Genomic DNA, 24,184 nt, shown 5'->3' with positions numbered 1-24,184 from the left:
AAGTGATGAGAGGGACAGCAGCTCTAGAAAAGCGCTAGTGGAAATGAACAGTACTGTCACAAATATGAGGAGGCTCTTGTATACTTGTCACTGCCATCATTGTGCTTTGAATACTGATAAAAGAAGGTGCACAAGACTGCCTTTCTTTGTTTACCAAGTAGGTGAGGTCAGGCAGCTGAGGCCAAAAAAAAAAAAAAAAAAAAACCTGAAAAATCCAGCTAAAGACCTTAAGACATGGCCCCAGGAAGTTTAAAAACATTTAAGAGGGCTTAATCTTCCAGAATGTATGAGATTGGGAAAGGGGTTCAAGTCAAACTTATCTAGATCTCAGGTGGCAGGGAACCTGCATAGGAAAGAGCTAACATAGCTGGGCTGAGACCATTTTTAGAAAGGCCTGGTTGCAGGGTTGGCCCTTGGCTGGCATCTGGGTACTTAGATTTTGGGCATGTTTCCCACCATTCTCTGACTTATAAGAGTAGTTTATTGTGCTTAAACTATTTATGCAAACAATGTGGCTTATGTTAAGCACCTGCTTTCATTCTGAGAATCTGGAATTTAGGTATGTCGTAGGCAGAGATTCTTATATGACCAGCTCCCAGTAAAACCTTGGGCACTAAGTCTCTAATGAGATGTCCTAGGAGGCAACATTTTACAAGTGTCACAGTTCAATGCTGAAGAAATTTAAGTTGCCTTATGTAACTCTACAGGGACAAAATTCTTAGAAATGTGTACTTAGTTTTCCTTAGACTCTGTCCCATGTACTTTTTCCTTTTACTGATTTTGCTTGTACCCTTTGGCTGTAGTACATCATAACTGTGAGTTCTGTGAGTCTGCCTAGCACATCACCAAATCTGGGGATGGACTTGGGGACTCCAGGCACAGAACCATAACTGGAATAGACTTATAGGTGAAATAAAAGTTGTCATGTGGGATATGATATGTTCTGGAACTTTAACTAAGGATGTTTGAAATAACTCTTTACTAGTATTTAAACTCTTGACAACTGTATCCAGAAATTAACATGTGTGGACTGAGGCCCTTCTAACATAAGAACAATAAAATCAGATTAAGGGAAGTAGAGCCCATATAATGTTCCCCTGCTCTCAATATAAATGGAATCTTGTGAATTTAATCTATTAGAAGAGTAGTTAATAATCTCCTAATGGAAAATCCCTAAATGGATCTTTTGGTAGAAAACTCCTAGTTCTAGCAATGCAGGCACAAATAAGGGGAGAAAGCCCCACTGACAGCATGACAAGAATTTTATGACCTGATGTTAAGCATCCATAGTTAACGTGATAAATTTTTCTTAGTTAAATGCAAACCAAGTTCCTTTCACCTTTCTTCTTTGCTGAACGTTTTTAAATGTTAGAGTTTGACAGCAAACTCCGTTAGAAATCCAAGGAAAATGCCCTTACATCTAAGAGAAAGTGCTAACTGAATTGTAAATGCGTGCAATTTAGTGTTAGGACATAGTCTGACTTGTACAATGTGTCCAAGTGGGACAAAGGCTCCATTTGGGGAAATAAATCCCTTTACTTAAAAAAGTTGCAACAAAAAAATTCCAGTCTTTTCAAAGACTATTTAAAAGAATGTTTGACTTTTCTTTTATCTATTCATTCTCAAACTGAAGTAGGAAAATATGCCTTTGAAGCTGTTTTTTTTTTTTTTTTTTTTTTTTTTTATGCAGTTTATTTATATAGCCCTTTTTGGTGTTTTGACACTAAAAGGTTTATGAAAGCATGGAGAGCTGCTTCTCTACTACATTTAGAACTCTACAAAACTAACATTGAAGGTAATGACTTCTTACATGAACAAACAAAACTGGATTTATACACTGCCCTGTTACCAGAGATAGGACCTAAATTAAGGGGGAATCTTGAAGTCATGTTTTCCCGGTTCTGCCTTGTTCTTACTATTGACTACTGGTTGGTGTCTTCACATACTGATAAGGTAACTGGCATGTTACTCAAAAAGCAAATGCATTTGGAATATGTGATATAGTTATATTTTAGATTAAGATGAATTATTTTGGAGAGAGGTGAGGGTGTTACTTTCCTTTTTTATGTAGAGATAGGTCTTTGAATTAGATGAAATAGGATGATCATAAAACGTATCATTCAACAGGACACTTTTGAGAGTGAAAGGGAAAGCTATTAATAATTACATTGGGATAAAATGTATAATGTATAAACTGGGATTATTCCTGAGAGAACTGAGATATGTGATCATCTCAACATTGAACACTTATTTTCTACTCTTTTTTCTTTCATGGGTATTATGGGTATTTGTGAGATTGTGAAATATTTTAAATATTGTGGGAGAAAATAATCATCAAACTTGTGTTCGTTGATATTAAAATACGGCCTCAAAATTCTTTGTCACTTAACCCATTGAGAGGTGGGGTATTATTTTCTCTATGACATCACCCCTTGTATCTGAGTGGGCCTATGGCTTCTTTGAACAATAGAGTATGATGGAGGTGAAGCTGTGTGATTTACAAGACTGAGTCAATAGATGATGTAGCTTTTGCCTTGTTCTCTGGGGCACTCCTGTTTGGAGCCCTGAGCTGCCACATAGGAAATCTAATTACCCTGGGACGATCATGCCATGAGGAAGCAAAGCCACATGCTGGTGCTCTGGTCAGCAGTCCTAGTCTTCACGTCATCCCAGAGTAGATGTATGTGAGTGAACAGGCCTTTAGATGACCCCAACATGTAGCCTTTAAATCTTCCCAGTTGAGACCAGTGTCACTGTGGAGCAGAGATGAGCCATCCTTGAGTTACCCTTTCTAAATTTTCTGACTCACCAAATACGTGAGCATAATAAAATGTTTTTTTTTTAAGCCATTAAGTTTTAGGGAAATTTGTTATACAGTAATAGTAATGGGAATACTGAGCTTTCTATTTTTGCATTTATCTGTTTCAAGGTACTCCTGGACTTTCCCTAGTACCCTTGGCTCTGAGCAGAAAAATCTCAGATTTTTTCTTGATGATTATTTTCTCCCACAACATTTAAAATACTTCACAATCTCACAAATACCCATAATACCCATGAAAGAAAAAAGAGTAGAAAATAAGTGTTCAATGTTGAGATGACCACATGTCTTAGTTCTCTCAGGAATAATCCCAGTTTATACATTATACATTTTATCCCAGTGTAATTATTAATAGCTTTCCCTTTCACTCTCAAAAGTGTCCTGTTGAATGATAAGTTTTATGATCATCCTATTTCATCTAATTCAAAGACTCTTGTTTATAATTAAGCATCTCTTGGCTTATGAAAGAAACAGCAGAGATGCAACAATGTGTTCTACAAATGCACTGTTGGTCCTCTCTGAGATGGATCCCTATGTCTTGAGTCACTCTATCAACATATTAGCTCTCTTAAGGCACATTTAGTTTCTTGAAATTTATTGTGGACTCTGATACACACTGGCTTTCTTCTGTGAATCATGATATTATCCAGTATAATATCAATAGTGTGTCAACAGAACTTTAGTCTATGCTATTTGTATTGCCCACTGTTGTTTTATATGTATCTTTTCTCCTCAGGTAGGTGGTAAAACAAGTTCCTTGAGGATAGGAGGCATGCTGTGTATTTTATATTGTGTAGCATAATATAGTGGTAAACACAGGGGAGAGATTATTTTCCTGGTACTTCCTGATACCATATTTGTATTTTCAATATTTCCCTTTGATCACAAAGTATGGTAGATCCCTGATATTGGCATTTAAAAGCCATTATCAGGGATAATTTTGAATTGTAAAGAAAGAGCAGAAGAGATTATTTTAGATGTGCTTGTGCAAGATAAGTTAATGAGATACTGGAAAACAAAAGCACAAAATGAATAGCTTTATTTGTGGGATAAACAAGGCTCTCAGAGTGTGCCAATAAAAAATTCTTTATTATTAGGTGGATTTAGATGTTTTTAAAGCTTTTGATCATGTTTTATGGTTAATAAAGTTTCTTCAGGGAAAAGTAAAGTCTAAAATCTTTCCCATAAATGAGTTGATGTTTTTATTTTTCCTAAATCCATGATCATGTTCAAATAAGGAAAGCTTTAAGGGAGATTCCTTAGCAATGGATAAAAAGAAATTCTTAAAGAATTAGAAATATGCTAAGGAGATGCAAAAGAACGTTTTAAGGTTAATTGCCTAGGTGGATTTTCAGTATTTTCAGGTTCCAGGAGTATAAAGATAGGGTAGTCTTGATAAAATGTGTTACTCCTGCAGTGTCTTCTGGGCTGACAATAATACCATTTATTTCCTCTTCCTCATCCTTACTCAATGCTGGAATCTACAGTAGAAGATTGGAGTAAAAGTTTCTAAGTTCTCCATTTCATCTTTTGGGAGTAGCATAAAGTAGCAAGGAAGATTTGAATATGGAAAAAATATGTGAAACTGTAGATAAATGTTGTCAGAGAACATTCAAATAAACAAACAATGAAGACACCATTACACAAAACTAGTCATCTGAGAGTGCTCTCTTGCTTAGTAGTTTTAAGAAAGAGTAAAAGCCCAAATGTAAGTTTTAATTTGCTATAGATTTTTGATTATACATGATGATCCTTCAGTTTCTGCTTCTCAGGATTTTATTCTATCTCAGAAGTTGCCTTCTTCCAGGTCTCCAGGTCAGCATATTATCTTTGTTCCTATAAAAAATTTTCACATTCTACTACTTTGAGGATGTGATAAAGGGTTCAAGAGATAAAGGGTTCAAGAGTTTTTAGTAATTAATAACTTTTTTAAAGTACCTTTGACTTTACCAGTTCTGTGACTCCTAATTAACCTTACCTTTGAGCGCTAGAAGTAATGGTTGACTCAGAAAGTGTTCTCTTTTTAGACCCCACACGGGAAGACTGTTCAGGATGTCTGTGCCACAGCTGTTCTTGGAATAAGTTCAGGAACCTAATGATATATGCTGATGGGCTCAGAAACCAATTTTAATCAGGTGATTTAGAAAACATTTCAAAATATCAGTCAGTGAATGCCCACAGGGCAATTGATAATGGATACATAGCTTAATTCTAAAGTGTAGCAACATGAGCAGAAAGAGGTTGGCACAACATGCCCTGTGGCTTCTACATCTGAGGACTTGGTTGCTCAAAGGTAAAGTGAATTGGGTCTGTTGACTCTTGTTTATAATTAAACATCTCTTGGTTTATGAAAGAAACAGCGGAGATACAACAATGTATCTTTGAGAATCATACACATTAAAAAAGTATGCAGCTCCAAGTCATTAGAGAAAGGGTGGATTCTGCAGCACACATATATGTTGTGGTTGATAGTGTCAGTGGTGGTCATCCTCTGCTTCTTTGTTGGCTGGGTATCTATGAACATAGGGAAAGGCAGGTGGCAGCATCTTTCTATGTTCTGAATGAAATTTTAGAGAGTTCTATATCATGCATTCTACTTGAAATGAGAGGTTCACAGTGAGCAAAGATTAAGAAAGGAAGAAGAAAAAGTCAAGTCATAGTTTCCCATGGGCCAGGAAACATTTGTATCAAGGAAGGACAATAATAAAATTTACAAATTAGCTTTTTGCTTACTTTTAATAAAAAAACTATGTTTAGTAAGGTTGATTAGGCATTTGGGGAATGAAGTATAAGCAGAAGCACAATTCACTAATTTGTTAATTATTTTCTTTGTTGTGGACCTCAATTAGTTTAGTGTTTAACAGTGATAAAGCATAGTCAGAAAGAAGTGAACCTTGTTAAGGGAAACTGCTTACTGGCTATTATTCACTCTGAGTCCCAGAAACTGTCCATACTCCCTATTTGTACAAGTACTATGCACTCTTACTATATATTTTTTAAATATAAAGTAAGAAAACAAAAATCCTTATATTGCTACTCTAGATAGAACTACTCTTAACATTTTTTCTCATTCATAATTTTATACATTATTGAGATACTACTGAATATATAAAATTTTCCTGCTTTTAATATAAACATTTTGCAGGTTTATTGCAAATTCTTCATGAACATGTTTAACGCTGACATAATCTGTTGATTCCTGATTTAATGCCCACAACCTACTTTGAGCAGAGTTGACCCTTCTGGGTATTAGCAAGCAATAGAGTGAGCAATCTAAATGGCAGGCTGCTGCAATTGATCCAATCCCAAGCCAATTTACCCAGGCCATCAGGAAAATGAGCTTTGTGTTTTTCCAGCTAAAAGTCTCTTTCTGGTAATGATGCAGAAGAGTATAATACATTTTTATGAATGCACAAAACTCCTTTTGTTTATACAGGTTATCACCAAATTCAGCAATAGGAACAACGGGTCTACCATACCTAAGACATTCCCAAGCATCCAGCTGCAGTGAAATTCCTGAAATATAAAACCCAAATTTATTCTCTTTGTCATTTAGAACCTTTTACTTGACTAATTCAGTGGGCCTGTCTCAGAACTTTCCCTAAGATGAAACTAACTAGGACATTTTGCTTTACTTCTAGTTAACAATTACCACATTTATATATGGAATTTTATCAAAATATAGATGGCATAAAGAGAAGGAACCGATCTTAGGACAACAGAAAAAGGTACATTTTCAACTCCATTTTTGCTTACATCTTAGCCCTACTAGGTTAAACTCCCACAGAGGTATTGGCAAACCTCACTTCTATAATTATAACACTGTAAATTTTCTGTTGAGTTTTTCCTGTTTCATCTGATTTTGCATAGGGTTACACTTATTACTATATTCTACTGTGAATTTACTGACTGATGACTTCTTTTGTTTCTAACAATACTTAATAACAATTTATCCTCCAGTATTGATATCTCTGATCAATACCATCTAACACATTACCTAATATATTCCAGTGTATGAAGATACTATAATTTTCTAACATTATGTAATGTGAGCATCCTTGAATTTTTTTTTTTTTTTTTTTTGATGTGTGTTGGCCCCTTCATTCTTAGGATATATTTCCTGAAATAAAATTACTAGACCAAAATTTGTCAGAGCTGGGTGAAGTGGCAGATGCCTGTAATCCCATTTATTCAAGAGGCTGAGGTGGAAGAATTGCTTGAGCTTAGTTTGAGACCAGCCTGGGAAACATAACAGGACCCCCAAGACCCCATCTCAAAAAATTTTTTTTAAATGAATGTTTTAAAGTTCTTAATATATATATCCAAAGTGCTTTCCACTGTGGCAGCATATGGTATAAGTATGAGGCAATTACTCGTAGTGATGTCAAGATTGTGACTATGTTTGTTAGGAAGCATCTATTAGATATAAGTGTACGTTAATGTATATTTATGGTTATCTGTCTATGAGATATTTTTAATCTGAAGCTTTATGATGAAACAAGAAAGACTGCGCTTCCCAACATACAAATGAATGATAGTACATTTACTCTGTAATTAATTTAAGCACATATTAAATATAAAAACCGTGAATACTATAAATATTGTTGTAATATCCATTTCCAGTTGTTACTAAGGAATCAGGAAACATCCTTTGTTTATTATGCCAAGAGAATGGTTGCTCTTTCAGTGTGAGCTCTCTCTAAAATTCCCCTGTCTAAAGATCAAAATACTCTTTTGCATGTTCCATCCTCTTTCCTAACTCCCTCTCAGCAGTTGATCCTTTTATTATTGAAGGGTTCTTCTTACCATTTGCAAGAATTTCTTGTTTTTGTTACTTCTAAATACCCAAAATTTCTTAACGTCATAGATGTTTGTTGACACATTAGTTAAGAAGTGTTGCTTTTGCCATTAGATTTTTGGTAGCATGCTTTACTCATTGCTTGGGAATTGCTTCTTCCTGCTCTCTCTCTTTGTCTTATTCATTTTCTTATTGCCTAGTAACTCACCTGCTCACATTCTGAATGGTGATCTCTACCTATTGTTTTAAATGTCTCATTTATTTAAATGTTAGCCAGTAACTCCCAAATTTTCAACTCCGTCCCAGATCTCCCCAACTCCAGATTTGCCCAGATCTCTCCCCACTTCATATTTGTATATCCAGCTGCCTAATTGATGTTTTCACTGAGATGTTGAATAAGCATCTTAAACTTTATATATGTAAAACTCAACTTCTAACCTCCCTATTCCTAATTCCTTTTTTTTATTATTATACTTTAAGTTCTAGGGTACATGTACACGATGTGCAGGTTTGTTACCTATGTATACATGTGTCATGTTGGTGTGCTGCACCCATTAACTCGTCATTTACATTAAGTATATCTCCTAATGCTATCCATCCCCTAGTCTTCGAACCCACAACAGGCCCTGGTGTGTGATTTTTCCCCACCCTCTGTCCAGGTGTTCTCATTGTTCAATTCTCACCTATGAGTGAGAACATGCAGTGTTTGATTTTCTGTCCTTGTGACAGTTTGCTCCGAATGATGGTCTCCAGCTTCATCCATGACCCTATAAAGGACATGAACTCATCCTTTTTTATGGCTGCATGGTATTCTATGGTGTATATGTACCATATTTTCTTAATCTAGTCTGTCATTGATGGACATTTGGGTTGCTTCAAAGTCTATTCACTATTGTGAATAGTGCCGCAATAAACATACATGTTCATGTGTCTTTATAGCAGCATGATTTATAATCCTTTGGGTATATACCCAGTAATGGGATGTCTGGGTCAAATGACATTTCTAGTTCTAGATCCTTGAGGAATCAGCACACTGTCTTCCATAATGGTTGAACTAGTTTACAGTCCCACCAACAGTGTAAAAGTGTTCCTGTTTCTACACATCCTCTCCAGCAGCTGTTGTTTCCTGACTTTTTAATGATCGCCATTCTAACTGGCATGAGATGGTAACTCATTGTGGTTTTAATTTGCATTTCTCTGATGGCCAGTGATGATGAGCATTTTTTCGTGTGTCTGTTGGCTGAATAAATGTCTTCTTTTGAGAAGTATCTGTTCATATCCTTTGCCACTTTTTGATGGGGTTGTTTGATTTTTTCTTATAAATTTGTTTAAGTTCTTTGTAGATTCTGGATATTAACCCTTTGTCAGATGGGTAAATTGCAAAAATTTTCTCCCATTCTGTAGGTTGTGTATTCACTCTGATGGTAGTTTCTTTTGCCGTGCAGAAGCTCTTTAGTTTAATTAGATCGGATTTATCAATTTCGGCTTTTGTTGCCATTGCTTTTGGTGTTTTAGTCATGAAGTGCTTGCCCATGCCTATGTCCTGAATGGTATTGCCTAGGTTTTCTTCTAGGGTTTTTATGGTTTTAGGTCTGACATTTAAGTCTTTAATCCATCTTGAATTAATTTTTGTATAAGGTATAAGGACAGGATCCAGTTTCAGCTTTCTGCATGTGGCTAGCCAGTTTTCCAAGACAATTTATTAAACAGGGAATCCTTTCCCCATTTCTTGTTTTTGTCAGGTTTGTCAAAGATCAGATGGTTGTAGATGTGTGGTATTATTTCTGAGGGCTCTGTTCTGTTCCATTGGTCTACATATCTGTTTTGGTACCAGTACCATGCTGTTTTGGTTACTGTAGCCTTGTAGTATAGTTTGAAGTCAGGTAGCATGATGCCTCCAGCTTAGTTCTTTTGGCTTAGGATCGTCTTGGCAATGTGGACTCTTTTTTGGTTCCATATGAACTTTAAAGTAGTTTTTTCCAATTCTGTGAAGAAAGTCATTGGTAGCTTAATGGGGATGGCATTGAATCTATAAATTACCTTGGGCAGTATGGCCATTTTCATGATATTGATTCTTCGTATCCATGAGCATGGAATGTTCTTCCATTTGTTTGTGTCCTGTTTTATTTCGTTGAGCAGTGGTTTGTAATGCTCCTTGAAGAGGTCCTTCACATCCCTTGTAAGTTGGATTCCTAGGTATTTTATTCTCTTTGAAGCAATTGTGAATGGGAGTTCACTCATGATTTGACTCTCTGTTTGTCTGTTATTGGTGTATAGAATGCTTGTGATTTTTGCACAATTGATTTTGTATCCTGAGACTTTGCTGAAGTCTTAAGGAGATTTTGGGCTGAAATGATGGGGTTATCTAAATATACAATCATGTCATCTGCAAACAGGGACAATTTGACTTCCTCTTTTCCTAATTGAATACCCTTTATTTCTTTCTCCTGCCTGATTGCCCTGGCTAGAACTTCCAAACTATGTTGAATAGGAGTGGTGAGAGAGGGCATACTTGTTTTGTGCTGGTTTTCAGAGGAAATGCTTCCAGTTTTTGCCCATTCAGTATGATATTGGCTGTGGGTTTGTCATATATAGTTCTTATTATTTTGAGATATGTCCCATCAATACCTAATTTATTGAGAGTTTTTAGCATGAAGGGCTGTTGAATTTTGTTGAAGGCCTTTTCTGCATCTATTGAGATAATCATGTGGTTTTTGTCTTTGGTTCTGTTTATATGCTGGATTACGTTTATTGATTTGCGTATGTTGAAGCAGCCTTGCATCCCAGGGATGAAGCCCACTTGATCATGGTGGATAAGCTTTTTGATGTGCTGCTGGATTCAGTTTGCCAGCATTTTATGGAGATTTTTTGCATCGATGTTCATCAGGGATATTGGTGTAAAATTCTCTTTTTTTGTTGTGTCTCTGCCAGGCTTTGGTATCAGGATGATGCTGGCCTCATGAAATGAGTTAGGGAGGATTCCCTCTTTTTCTATTGATCAGAATAGTTTCAGAAGGAATGGTACCAGCTTCTCTTTGTATCTCTGGTAGAATTCGACTGTGAATCCGTCTGGTCCTGGACATTTTTTGGTTGGTAGGCTCTTAATTATTGCCTCAATTTCAGAACCTGTTACTGGTCTATTCAGAAATTCCACTTCTTCCTGGTTTAGTCTTGGGAGGGTGTATGTGTCCAGGAATTTATCCATTTCTTCTAGATTTTCTAGTTTATTTGCATAGAGGTGTTTATAGTTATTCTCTCATAGTAGTTTGTATCTCCGTGGGATCAGTGGTGACATCCTCTTTATCATTTTCTATTGTGTCTACTTGATTCTTCTCTCTTTTCTTCTTTATTAGTCTTGCTAGTGGTCTATCAACTTTGTTGATCTTTTCAAAAAACCAGCTCCTGGATTCATTGATTTTTTGAAGGGCTTTTTGTGTCTCTATCTCTCAGTTCTGCTCTGATCTTAGTTATTTCTTGCCTTCTGCTAGCTTTTGAATGTTTTTGCTCTTGCTTCTCTAGTTCTTTTAATTGTGATGTTAGGGTAATTTTAGATCTTTCCTGCTTTTCTTGTGGGCATTTAGTATAAATTTCCTCTACACACTGCTTTAAATGTGTCCCAGAGATTCTGGTGTATTGTGTCTTTGTCGTCATTGGTTTCAAATAACATCTTTATTTCTGCCTTTGTTTTGTTATATACCCAGTAGTCTTTCAGGACCAGATTGTCCAATTTCCATGTAGTTGACTGGTTTAGAGTGAGTTTCTTAATCCTGAGTTCTAATTTGATTGTGCTGTGGTCTAAGAGACAGTTTGTTATAATTTCTGTTTTTTTACATTTGCTGAGGAGTGCTTTACTTACAACCGTGTGGTCAATTTTGGAATAAGGCAATGTGGTGCTAAGAGGAATGTATATTGTGTTAATTTGGGGTGGAGAGTTCTGTAGATGTCTATTAGGTCCGCTTAGTGTAGAGCTGAGTTCAATTCCCAGATATCCTTGTTAACTTTCTGTCTTGTGGATCTGTCTAATGTTGACAGTGGGGTGTTAAAGTCTTCCATTATTATTGTGTGGGAGTCTAAGTCTCTTTGTAAGTCTCTAAGGACTTGCTTTATGAATCTGGGTGATCCTGTATTGGGTGCACATATATTTACGATAGTTAGCTCTTCTTGTTGAATTTATCCCTTTACCATTATGTAATGGCCTTTGTCTCTTTTGATCTTTGATGGTTTAAAGTCTGTTTTATCAGAAACTAGGATTGCAAACCCTGCTTTTTTTTTTTTTTCCATTTCCATTTCCTTGGTAGATCTTCCTCTATCCCTTTATTTTGAGCCTATATGTGACTCTGCATGTGTGATGGGTCTCCTGAATACAGCACACTGATGGGTCTCGTCTCCTTATCCAATTTGACAGTCTGTGTCTTTTAATTGGAGCATTTGGCCCAATTACATTTAAGGTTAATATTGTTATGTGTGAATTTGATCCTGTCATTATGATGTTAGCTGGTTATTTTGCTCATTAGTTGATGCAGTTTCTTCCTCACATCGATAGTGTTTACAACTTGGCATGTTTTTGCAGTGACTGGTACCAGTTGTTCCTTTCCATATTTAGTGCTTCCTTCAGGAGCTCTTGTAAGGCAGGCCTGGTGGTAACAAAATCTCTCAGCATTTGCTTGTTTGTAAAGGATTTTATTTCTCCTTCACTTACAAAACTTAGTTTGACTGGATATGAAATTCCCGATTGAAAATTCTTTTCTTTAAGAATGTTGAATAGTGGCCCCCACTCTATTCTGGCTTGTAGAGTTTCTGCTGAGAGATCCACTGATAGTCTGATGGACTTCCCTTTGTGGGTAAGCCAGCCTTTCTCTCTGGCTGCCCTTAACGTTTTTTTTCTTCATTTCAGCCTTGGTGAATCTGAAATTATGTGTCTTGCAGTTGCTCTTCTCGAGTAATGTCTTTGTGACATTCTCTGTATTTCCTGAATGTGAATGTTTGCCTGCCTTGCTAGGTTGGGGAAGTTCTCCTGGGTAATATCCTGAAGAGTGTTTTCCAACTTGATTCCCTTCTCCCCGTCACTTTCAGGTACACCAATCAGACGTAGATTTGGTCTTTTCACATAGTCCCATATTTCTTGGAGGCTTTGTTCATTTATTGTTACTCTTTTTTCTCTATACTTCTCTTCTCACTTCATTTCATTCATTTGATCTTCAATCACTGATACCCTTTCTTCCAGTTGATCCAATTGGCTACTGAAGCTTGTGCATGTGTCATGTAGTTCTCGTGCCATGGTTTTCAGCTCCATCAGGTCATTCAATGTCTTCTCTACACTGTTTATTCTAGTTAGCCATTCATCTAATCTCGTCTGAAGGTTTTTATCTTCTTTGCGATGGGATCGAACATCCTCCTTTAGCTCGGAGAAATTTGTTATTACCAATCTTCTGAAGCCTTCTTCTGTCAACTCGTCAAAGTCATTCTCCATCCAGCTTTGTTCTGTTGCTGGCGAGGAGCTGTGTTTCTTTGGAGGAGAAGAGGCACTCTGATTTTTAGAATTTTCTTCTTTTCTGCTCTGGTTTCTCCCCATCTTTGTGGCTTTATCTACCTTTGGTCTTTGCTGATGGTGATGTACAGATTGGGTTTCGCTGTGGATGTCCTTTCTATTTGTTAGTTTTCCTTCTAACAGTCATGCCCCTCAGCTGTAGGTCTGTTGGAGTTTGCTGGAGGTCCACTCCAGACCCTGTTTGCCTGGGTATCACCAGTGCAGGTTGCAGAACTGCAAATATTGCAGAACGGCCAATATTGCAGCCTGATCATTCCTCTGGAAGCTTCGTCTCAGAGGGGCATCCGGCCATATGAGGTGTTGGTCGGCCCCTGCTGAGAGGTGCCTCCCAGTTAGGCTACTCAGGGGTCAGGGACCCACTTGAGGAGGCAGTCTGTCCGTTCTCACATCTCAAACTCTGTGCTGGGAGAACCACTACTTTCTTCAAAGCTGTCAGACAGGAATGTTTAAGTCTGCAGAAGTTTCTGCTGCCTTTTGTTCAGCTATGCCCTGCCCCCAGAGGTGGAATCTACAGAGGCAGGCAGGCCTCCTTGAGCTGTGGTGGGCTTCACCTAATTTGAGCTTCGTGGCCACTTTGTTTACCTACTCAAGCCTCAGCAATGGCAGACGCCCCTCCCCTTGCTTCCACCTTGCAGTTCAATCTCAGACTGCTGTGCTAGCAGTGAGTGAGGCTCCATGGGCATGGGACCCTCCAAGCCAGGCATGGGATATAATCTCCTGGTGTGCTGTTTGCAAAGACCGTTGGAAAAGCATGGTATTGGGGTGGGAGTGACCAAATTTTCCAGGTGCCATCTGCCACGGCTTCCCTTGGCTAGGAAAGGGAATTCCCTGACCCCTTGCGCTTCCCAGGTGAGGCAATGCCTTGCCCTGCTTTGGCTGACGGTCTGTGGGCTGCACCCAGTGTCCTGCACCCACTGTCTGACAAGCCCTATTGAGATGAACCTGGTACCTCATTTGGAAATGCAGAAATTGCCTGTCTTCTGCGTCGCTCACTCTGGGAGCTGCCGACTAGAGCTGTTCCTATTTGGCCATCTTGGAACCTCCCCCTTCTAATTCTTACAACAGAGATACTGAAACGTGATTTGTTAGCAGTTTTGTTTGTTTGTGTGTTTTGCTCAGTTGATGGCAATTTATTCCTTCTAGATTTTTCAGGCCAAAAGTTTGAACTGATCATTGACTTTTCTCTTCCACGTTTTACTTTTAATCTACTCATAAATCTTGTTAGTTTACCTTTAAGATAGAATAAAAATCTAACATTTCTTACCATCTCTACTGCTAACCATTTTCAAGTACCATTAATTTTTACTAATGAATTATTGTAATCACTTTCTAACAGGTCTTCTTGCTTACATCCCTGACTTACTATACTGGGCTGAATTGTGTTCCCCCCCGGAAAAAAATTCATATCCACCTGGAACCTCAGATTGTGACCTTTTTTGGAAATAGGGTCTTTGCCGAGATAATTAATTAAGATAAGTTCTTACTGGATTAAAATGGGTTATAATCCAATGGCTGGTGTCCTTATAAGATGAGTAAGCAGAGACACAGAGACACACAGAGGGTGAGAAAGCTGTGGGAGAATGGGAGTGAAACGAACCTCTATCTACTATAAGCAAAGGACTGCCAAGGACTGCCACTAGCCACTAATAGCTAGAAGAGTCAAGGATGAATCTTCTTGAGTTTGCAGAGAGAGTGTCCCTACCAACACTGATTTTGTACTTCTAGTCTCCAGAACTATGAGAGAATGAATTTCTATTGTTTTAAGCCACTCAGTTTATGGTACTTTATTATGAAAGCCCTAGGAGATTAATACACTCACTATCGTTGATTTTCAGTAGAGCAGCCAGATGGCTGAAGAGTTATCTCTCTTATTCCTTTACGGTGATTTCAAGAATGTCACCTTCTTAATGAGGCCCAGCCTGACCACCATATTTAAAATCATAAACTGCTCCCTGCTCTGACCCCACTCCTGATCTTTTTTAAAAAGTTATTTTATTTATTTATTTATTTATTTATTTGAGACAGAGTCTCACACTGTAGCCCAGGCTGGAGTGCAATGATGCAATCTCAGCTCACTGCAAGGTCCACTTCCCAGGTTCACACCATTCTCCTGCCTCAGCCTCCCAAGTAGCTGGGACTACAGGCAACCACCACCACGCCTGGCTAATTTTTTGTATTTTTACTACAGACAGGGTTTCACCGTGTTAGCCAGGATGGTCTTAATCTAACCTCATAATCCACCCACCTTGGCCTCCCAAAGTGCTGGGATTACAGGTGTGAGCCACTGTGCCAGGCCAAAAGTTATTTATTTTTAATTTCTGTGGTTACATAGTAGGAGTATATATTTACGGAGTAAATGAGATGTTTTGGTACAGGCATGCGATGTGTAATAATCACATCGTGGAATATGAAGTATCTATCCCTCAAGTATTTATCCTTTTTGTTAAAAAAATTCAATTATACTCTTTTAGTTATTTAAAAATGTTCAATTAAATTATTATTGACTATAGTCACCCTGTTGTATTATCAAATAGTAGATCTTATTCATCCTTTCCAACTATTTTTTTTTTTACCCATTAACCATCCCCATCTTCCCCTGATTCAGCTGCCCGCTACCCTTCCCAGCCTCTGGTAACCATCCTTCTCCTTCAGCTATCTCTATGACTTCAATTATTTTGATTTTTAAATCACACATGTAAGTGAGAACATGTGATTTTTGTCTTTGTGTGCTTGGCTTATTTCAGTTAATATAATGATCTCCAGTTCCATCCATGTTGTTGCAAATGACAGAATCTCATTCATTTTTATGGCTGAATCATACTCAATTGTATATATGTACCATATTTTCTTTATCCAGTCACATGTTGATGAGCACTTAGGTTGCTTCCAAATCTTGGCTATTGTGAACAGTGCTGGAACAAACATGAGAATGGAGATATCTCTTTGATATACTTACTGATTTCCTTTATGTTGGGTATATACCCAGCAGTGGGATTACTAGATCATATGGTAACACTATTTTTAGTTTTTTGAGAAACCTCCAAATTGTTCTCCATAGTGGTTGTACTAATTTACATTCCCACCAAGAGCATACACATCCTCACATCCCTTCAGCCTTTGTTCTTCACATCCTCACTAGCCTTTGTTATTGCCTGTCACTGGATATAAGCCATTTTAACTGGGGTAAAACAATATCTCATTGTGGTTTTGCTTTGCAGTTCTCTTATGGTCAGTGATGTTGATGTTGATCATATGCCTGTTTGCCATTTGTATGTCTTCTTTTGAGAAATGTCTAGTCAGGTCTTTTGCCTATTTTTTAACTATTTGATTTCTTTCCTATAGAGTTGTTAGAGCTCTTTATAGATTTGGAATATGAATCCTTTGTTAGATTGGTAGTTTGCAAATATTGTCCCCCATTCTGTGGGTTATCTCTTCTTTTTGTTGATTGTTTTCTGTGCTATGCGGAAGCTTTTTAACTTCATGCAATCCCATTTGTTAATTTTTGCTTTGGTTGCCTGTGCTTATGGGGTATTACCCCAGACATTTTTGCCCAGACCAATGTCCTCGAGATTTCCACTAATGTTTTCTTGTAGTAGTTTTATAGTTCGAGGTCTTAGATTTAAATTGGTAGTACATTTAATTTAATTTTTGTATATGGTGAGAGATAAGGGTCTAGTTCCATTCTTCTGCATAGAGATATCCAGTTTTCCCAGCACCATTTATTGAAGAGACACTCTTTTCCCCAATGCATGTTCTTGGCACCTTTGTTGAAAATGAATTTACTAAACAACAGATGTTGGCGAAGTTGTGGAGAAATAGGAATGCTTTTACACTGTTGGTGAGAATGTAAATTAGTTCAACCATTGTGGAAGGTGGTGTGGTGATTCCTCAGAGATCTAAACCAGAAATACCATTTGACCCAGCAATCCCATTACTAGGGATATACCCAAAGGAATATAAATCATTCCATTACAAAGATACACACACTCGGATGTTCATTGCAGCACTATTTACAATGGCAAAGACATGGGATCAACCCAAATGCCTATCAACGATAGACTGGATAAAGAAAATGTGGTACATATACACCACACCATGGAATACTATGCAGCCACAAAAAGTGACAAGATCATGTCTTTTGCAGGGACATGAATAGAGCTGGAAGCCATTATCCTCAACAAACTAATGCAGAAAAAAAAAAAAAAACAAAAAACCTCAAACACCACATGTTCTCACTTATAAGTGGGAGCTGAACTACACATACAAGGGCCTGTTGGGGCTAGGGTGGGGGGAGAGAAGGCATTAGGAAAAATAGCTAATGCATGTTGGGCTTATTACCTAGGTGGTGGGTTGATAGGTACAGCAAACCTCCATGGCACAGAAACCTACACATCCTGTACACGTACCCCAGAACTTAAAAGAAAAAGAAAACGAATTTACTATAGGTGTATGGATCTGTTTCTGAGCTCTCTATTCTGTTCCATTGGTCTGTGTGTCTGTTTTTATGCCAGAACCATGGTCTTTTATTTAATATAGCTCTGTAGTATAATTTGAAGTTAGGTAATGTGATTCCTCCAGTTTTATTCTTTTACTCAGGATAGTTTTGGCTATTCTGGGTCTTTTGTGGTTCCATATAAATTTTAGGATTTTTCCCCCTATTTCTGTGAAGAAAGTCCTTGGTATTTTGACAGGGATTGAATTAAATCTGTAGATTGCATTGGGTAGTATGGAAATTTTAACAATATTGATTCTCCCAATTCATGAACATGGAATATATTTTCAGTTTTTGGTATCCTCTTCAATTTCTTTTAACAGTGATTATTAGTTTTCCCTATAGATATCATTCACTTCTTTGGTTAATTCCCAAGTATTTAATTTTATTTGTGGCATTTTAAATGAGACTACTTTTAGGATTTCTTTTTCAGATTGTTTGCTGTTGCCATACAGAAATGCTACTGATTTTTATATGTTCATTTTGTATCCTGCAACCTTCCTGAATTTGTTGATTAATTCTCATAAACTGATACTTGTGTCAGTTTTCTGGTGGAGTCTTCAGGTTTTTCCAAATATAATATCATATCATCTGCAAATAAGGATAATTTGATTTCTTTCTTTCCAATTTGGATGCACTTTATTATTTCTTTGCCTGATTGCTCTAGCTAGGACTTCCACTGCTATGCTGAATAACAGTGGTAAAAGTGAACATCCCTTACAAAATCAACCTAGAAAAATCACTAGCATTTCTATACACCAAAAACAGTGAATCCAAGAGCCAAATCAGGAATGCAATCCTGTTTACAGTTTGCACAAAAAGAATAAAATACCTAGGAATACAGCTAATCAGGGAGGTGAAAGATCTTTACCATGAGAACTATAGAACACTATTCAAAGAAATCAGAGATGACACAAACAAATAGAAAAACATTACATGCTCATGGATAGGAAGAATCAATATTGTTAAAATGGCCATACTGCCCAAAGGAATTTATAGATTCAATTCTGTTTTTAGCAAACTACCACTGACATTCTTCACACTACTAGAAAAAAACTATTTTAGAATTTATATGAAACCAAAAAGAGCCCAAATAGCCAAGACAATCCTAAGCAAAGTGAACAAAGCTGGAGGCATTCCTTCTCCATGTTATTCTGAATTTCTTTGAGTTTCCTCAAAACAGCTATTTGGAATTCTCTGTCTGAAAAGTCACATATCTCTGTGTTTCCAAAATTAGTCCCTGTTGCCTTATTTGGTGAGGTCATGTTTTCCTGGATTGTCTTAATGCTTGTAGATGTTTGTTTGTGTCTGGAAATTGAAGAGTTAAGTATTTATTGTAGTCATCACTGTCTGGGCTTGTTTGTGCCTGTCCTTCTTGGGAAGACTTTCCCAGATATTCAAAAGGACTTGGGTGTTATAATCTAAGCTGTATCTACTTTAAGGGTCACCCCAAAACTGGTAAACTTGTGGTTCTTGCAGATGCATAGAGGTACCACCTTGATGGTCTTGGACAAGATCTGGGAGAATTCTCAGAATTAACAGCCAGAGACTCTTGTTCTCTTCCCTTACTTTCTCCCAAACAAATGGAGTTTCTTTCTTTGCTCTGAGCTACCTGAAGCTGGGGGTGTAGTGTCACAAGCAACCTTGTGACCACCACCATTGTGACTGTGCTAGGTTAGACCTGAAGCCAGCACAGCATTGGGTCTTGCCCAAGGCTTGCTCAAATCAACTCCCTGGCTGCTGCCTATGTTTGCTCAAGGGTATGAGATTTTACAATCAGCAGGTGACAAAGCCAGCCAGGCTTGTGTCCTTTCCTTCAGGGTCACAAATTCACCCAGGCCCTGGGTGAGTCCAGAGGTACTGTCCGGGAGACGGAGTAGAGTAAAAAACCTTAGAAACCTATCTGGTGTTCTACTGTACTGCAACTGGGCTGGCGGTCAAACCACCAGACGCAGTCTTTCCCACTCTTCCCTCCCCTTTGCAAAGACGGAGGAACCTCAGTCTGCGGCCACCACTTCCACAGGCCCGTAGGGAATACTGCCAGACTACCACTGATGTTCTTTTAAGGCCCAAGGGCTCTTTAGTCTGCTTTTGGTGAATGTTGCCTGGCCTGGGACACACCCTTCAGGGCAGTGGGTACTCCTCTGGCCCAGGGCAGGTCCAGAAATGTCATACAAGGGCGAAGTCTTAAAATTGGAGATCCCAAGAATCCACTTGGTGCTCTACCACCCTATGGCCAAGCTGGTACCCAAGGTTCAAGACAAAGTCCCATTTATTTTTCCCTCCACTTTTATTAAGTAGAAGGGGTCTTTTCCCACAGCCACCACAGCTGGGACTGTGATGAGTCTCACCTGAGGTCAGTAAATCTCAGAATCTCACTCAAGTCCCTCAACATTATACCTGGGTATTGCTGCTGGTTATTCAGGGCCCAAGGGCTCTTCAGTTAGCAGGCAATGAATGGTGCCAAGACTCAGTCCTTCCGTTTAAGGTAGCAGGTTTCCTTCTGGCCCAGGGTGTGTCTAGGAGTATTATCTAGCAGTTTGGGCATGGAGAGGAGGCCTCATGACTCTGACTGGTACCCTATCCTGCTGTGGCTGAGCTGGTATTTCGGGATACAAGGCAAAGTCCTCCCCACTATTCCCACTCCTCTCTGCAAGCAGAAGGAATGGGTCTCTTTTGGAGCCATGAGCTGTTCAGCCTGGGGTTAGGAGAGGGGTGATGCCAACATTCCCTTAGCCTCCCTGGCTGATGTCTCAGTATGTCACGCGTCCTCCTATCCTCTGGCTCTTGGCCCAATTTATTACTAGGACTCATCTAGGTGTTGCAGCCTAGACTGCCTTTCAAGTTTATTTAGAGCTCCAGAGCACATTAACCCCTGGTGGTGATGCTTGTGGAAACTCAAGTACTCTCCACTGGGATTAACAATTTCACCACAGCTAGGGCTCCTTCCATAGGTGGGCATAAGCTGAGTTTGGTCCACTTTTCATTTCTGTTTTAACAGGACATTTTACTGAGTTCAATCCCTCAAATTGCTGTGCTTTCCCTGCCTCAGTGCACAGAAACCTCTCTGGACCACTGTGGCACTGCTGTCAGGGGATGGGAGAAGGGTAGTGTCAGTGATTCAAGACTGTTTTTCTACCTTTTCAGTGTCTGTTTCAGCAATATGAAGTTAAAGTCAGGTACTGTGGCTGGGCGTGGTGGCTCACGGCTGTAATCCCAGCTCTTTGGGAGGCCGAGGCGGGCGGATCACGAGGTCAGGAAATCGAGACCATCCTGGATAATATGGTGAAACCCCCTCTCTACTAAAAATAAAAAAAATTAGCTGGGCGTGGTGGCGGGCGCCTGTCGTCCCAGCTACTCGGGAGGCTGAGGCAGGAGAATGGCGTGAACCTGGGAGGCGGAGCTTGCAGTGAGCTGAGATTGCGCCACTGCACTCCAGCCTGGGCGACAGAACAAGACTCTCTCTCAAGAAAAACAAAAACAAACAAACAAAAAACAGGTACTGTGAGTAGTCCCCTGGTTTTTGACTCTTATGAAGGTGCTTTGTGTGTGTGTGTGTATGTGCATAGATAGTTGTTAAATTGGTGTCCTTGCAGGAGGGATGATTGGCAGACTCTTCTATTTCACCATCTTGTTCCACCTCCCCACTGCTGATCTTTATCTTCCCCTGTTTATTTTTCATAGCAAAATTATCTTCTAATATACCAAATAATTTATTTAGTTTTAAGTACTATGTATTTCCCCTTACAAGCATTATAAATGTGGCAACATTTGTATGTCTTGTTTAATAGAACAGTGTCTGGCCTGTAGGAAGTCTTCAAATATTTTCTAATGGATTCATTCATTTATTCCAAAGTATTTTACAGTGTATGATGTGTTATGCAGTGCTCTTACTGTATTTTCATGTGCTGCATTTTCTGTAGTGCTATAGTTCATGGAAGTATTTTAAATTCTTTTAATAACTATCGTTCAGGGCTATTTGTGAGTATTTTGTGAGTTGTTAGATATAATGTACCTAGGACAATCTTGGTACATACTAAGTGACATATATACGTTAATTTTACTTTTGGAGGGAAAAGGAATTGCTTCCTATAATAAATACGTTCTAGGTTGGAAATAGATTTCCTAGACTGGAAAGAAATATAAATACTATTATTTCTTGGCTTTCTTGAATACAGCAGCTCAGAGGTGTTCTTTTAAAATAATTTCACATGCACCATTTTATGGGATATAGTAGAATATATATAATGCAACCATGCTATTTTATATGATAAAAAAGGGCTTTATGTGAGACAAATGGGAGTGGGTTGGTGGGAGAGTAAATATACTTAGTAGATTCATTTGATTTTCAAGTAAGTGTATTTTTAGATTTTGGTACATTTTAAATTTCTTTCTGAAGGACCAGCGTTAGTATATTTATCCTACAACATTGTATTTACAGAGAGTACATTCTTTTAAAAATTCCAGAGATTCAATATTCACTTGAAAATTCAGTGTAGCCTATACTAATCTAAATAAAATAAGGAATATGATAAATGGAATTGCAAATAAAAATCCTTTCTTAACTCTTTGCTGAGATTTGAATAAACTCTAGGACAGAATAAAAGCTGATACAAAAATAAAGTCTCTAAGTGAATGTATATATGTAAGTGTATGAGCATATATATATATATATATTTTTATTTTCTTCTCTATAGGTCTATGGATATATCTGGTTCTTCAATCTTTTTCTATATTATTGCTTAGGTATTTCCTTAGTCTTCTGTTTCTACTTAACCAGTGTGGTGGTGTTTTTTTCAAAAGCAATTTTTATTTTCTCACAATTTTTTAAATCTGGTACATTTTGACGTTCTTTACTGTTTTCCTTATGTTTTATGTATATCAAGCTCGAATTATTTTTACACATTTAATTTGCCACAAGTGGATTTTTCATGTTTCATTATTTGTACTTGCAATTCTTAATAACACCTTTTTATTTATTATTTTTTTCTATTTCTCTCACCATTTTTCATGTCCACCAAAGTAAAGGTTATTTCATTTTGTCTCACTTTTGCAATGATCTTTTGTTTCACTGGTATACCCATTCCCCTCTTCCTCATCCAGCAAACCTCTACTTGTCCTTCATGATTCAGCTCAGGTAAATGCCACCTTCCCTGTTAGGTCCTGGCTGACCACCCACACCCTTCCCAGATAGGAATAGGTGGTCCTTTTCTGCACTTCTGCACCAACCAGTGCATATGCCTATAATCACATTTATTTTTTATTTGTTTGTCTTTTATTTGACAGCGGGATTCTTTTATTCACCTCTGATTTATCATATCCCCACGCATCTCCTGGAACAAAGTAGATAACTCCATACCTTTATTTTAAAGATCCTTGATAAGACATTTTGTATTTTAAAAAGGTTTATAGGTGGGAAAATACTTTCTTTTGTAGATACTTAAATTCAAATTGTTTAGATGTATTTGAAATAGTCCTGAAATCTTAAAAAATGCTAAGCATTACAAAACAAACATTTGGCCAAAGTATATTTTTTTACAGATATCAAAGTAATTATTCTAAGACATTAACAAGAAGTTTATGTACACCATTAAGGCACTGTGTCATGTGGTTTTCCTAAATGTATTCTCATTTTGGTTCTTACAACAACCTTGCCAATATAATTATCATGTTTATAGAAATAGATACTGAGTGAAAAATAATGTCCCTCTTTACCTCTTTAGAAACTAATAATGATCTTCTGTGACTTATCTCTTTCTCTTTGGTATTTACATTCTTAGTGAATGGCATCTGTCTTCACCAGGTTGTTTCAGTCAGGAACTAAGGTGCCATTAGTAACTGACAGTCTTGTCTCTCCCCACCTATAGCCCATCACCAAGTCCCATTGACATACCTACCTCACAATAGAATCCATCCACTTGTCCCTGTTAATGTGGCTGCTCAATTAGTCCAGGCTGCTTTCATTGCTTACCTGGGTTCCTGCCACAGTTTCCTAACAGGCCTCCTTGCATCCAGCCTACCTGCAATTCAATTTGATTTCTATCATTCCTCTTGCAATGAGAGGAATCTTTGTGTAATTGTGTCACTGTCCCTCTAAAAATATGTTCTCAGGATAAAATAAAAATTCCTTCCTTATCTGGATCTTTCTTTTCTTCCCTCTTCATGAATCACTGTTCTGCAGTTTACTCAGTCCTCCAGTCAGATAGGATATTCTGTTCTCCTGAGCTTTCTTGCTCTTCTCCCTTCTCCCTTCTTTCTAGGACTGCATGTGTTTTGTGCGGCCGTGGAACATTTTGCCTGCCTGCCTTCCTGTTGTTATCTCATGTTTCTGATACCTGCTCATCATCTTAGCCCTTATTCTAGAGATTCTACTCCTCTAAGACACTTTCCTGCTCAATGCTTATTTTGCCTGCAACACCATCACCTTCATTCAAATGAGATGTGCTTCCTCTGTGCTTCTTTGGCATCCTGCACTTCATCTTTAATAACATTTGCCACAGCAAATTGCTTCTGCCTATTTATTTCCCT

The 24,184-nt window shown here is 38.0% G+C and overlaps 1 long non-coding RNA gene across 1 annotated transcript; it reads right to left on the bottom strand.

Moving 5' to 3' along the window:
* Positions 1-5,251: 5,251 nt before the first annotated feature.
* Positions 5,252-23,508, bottom strand: LOC103886218. The gene is made up of 3 exons (XR_004184926.1): positions 23,372-23,508; positions 6,298-6,334; positions 5,252-5,332 (listed from the first exon to the last, which is right to left on the bottom strand). It is a non-coding gene; the product is annotated as an uncharacterized LOC103886218 (long non-coding RNA).
* Positions 23,509-24,184: the final 676 nt, after the last annotated feature.

This window comes from Papio anubis, chromosome 7, assembly GCF_008728515.1.
Source record: "Papio anubis isolate 15944 chromosome 7, Panubis1.0, whole genome shotgun sequence".
NCBI classification, from domain to species: Eukaryota; Metazoa; Chordata; class Mammalia; order Primates; family Cercopithecidae; genus Papio; species Papio anubis.
Note: the sequence above shows the minus strand (reverse complement) of the source record. Positions and strands in the feature narration are given on the sequence as shown.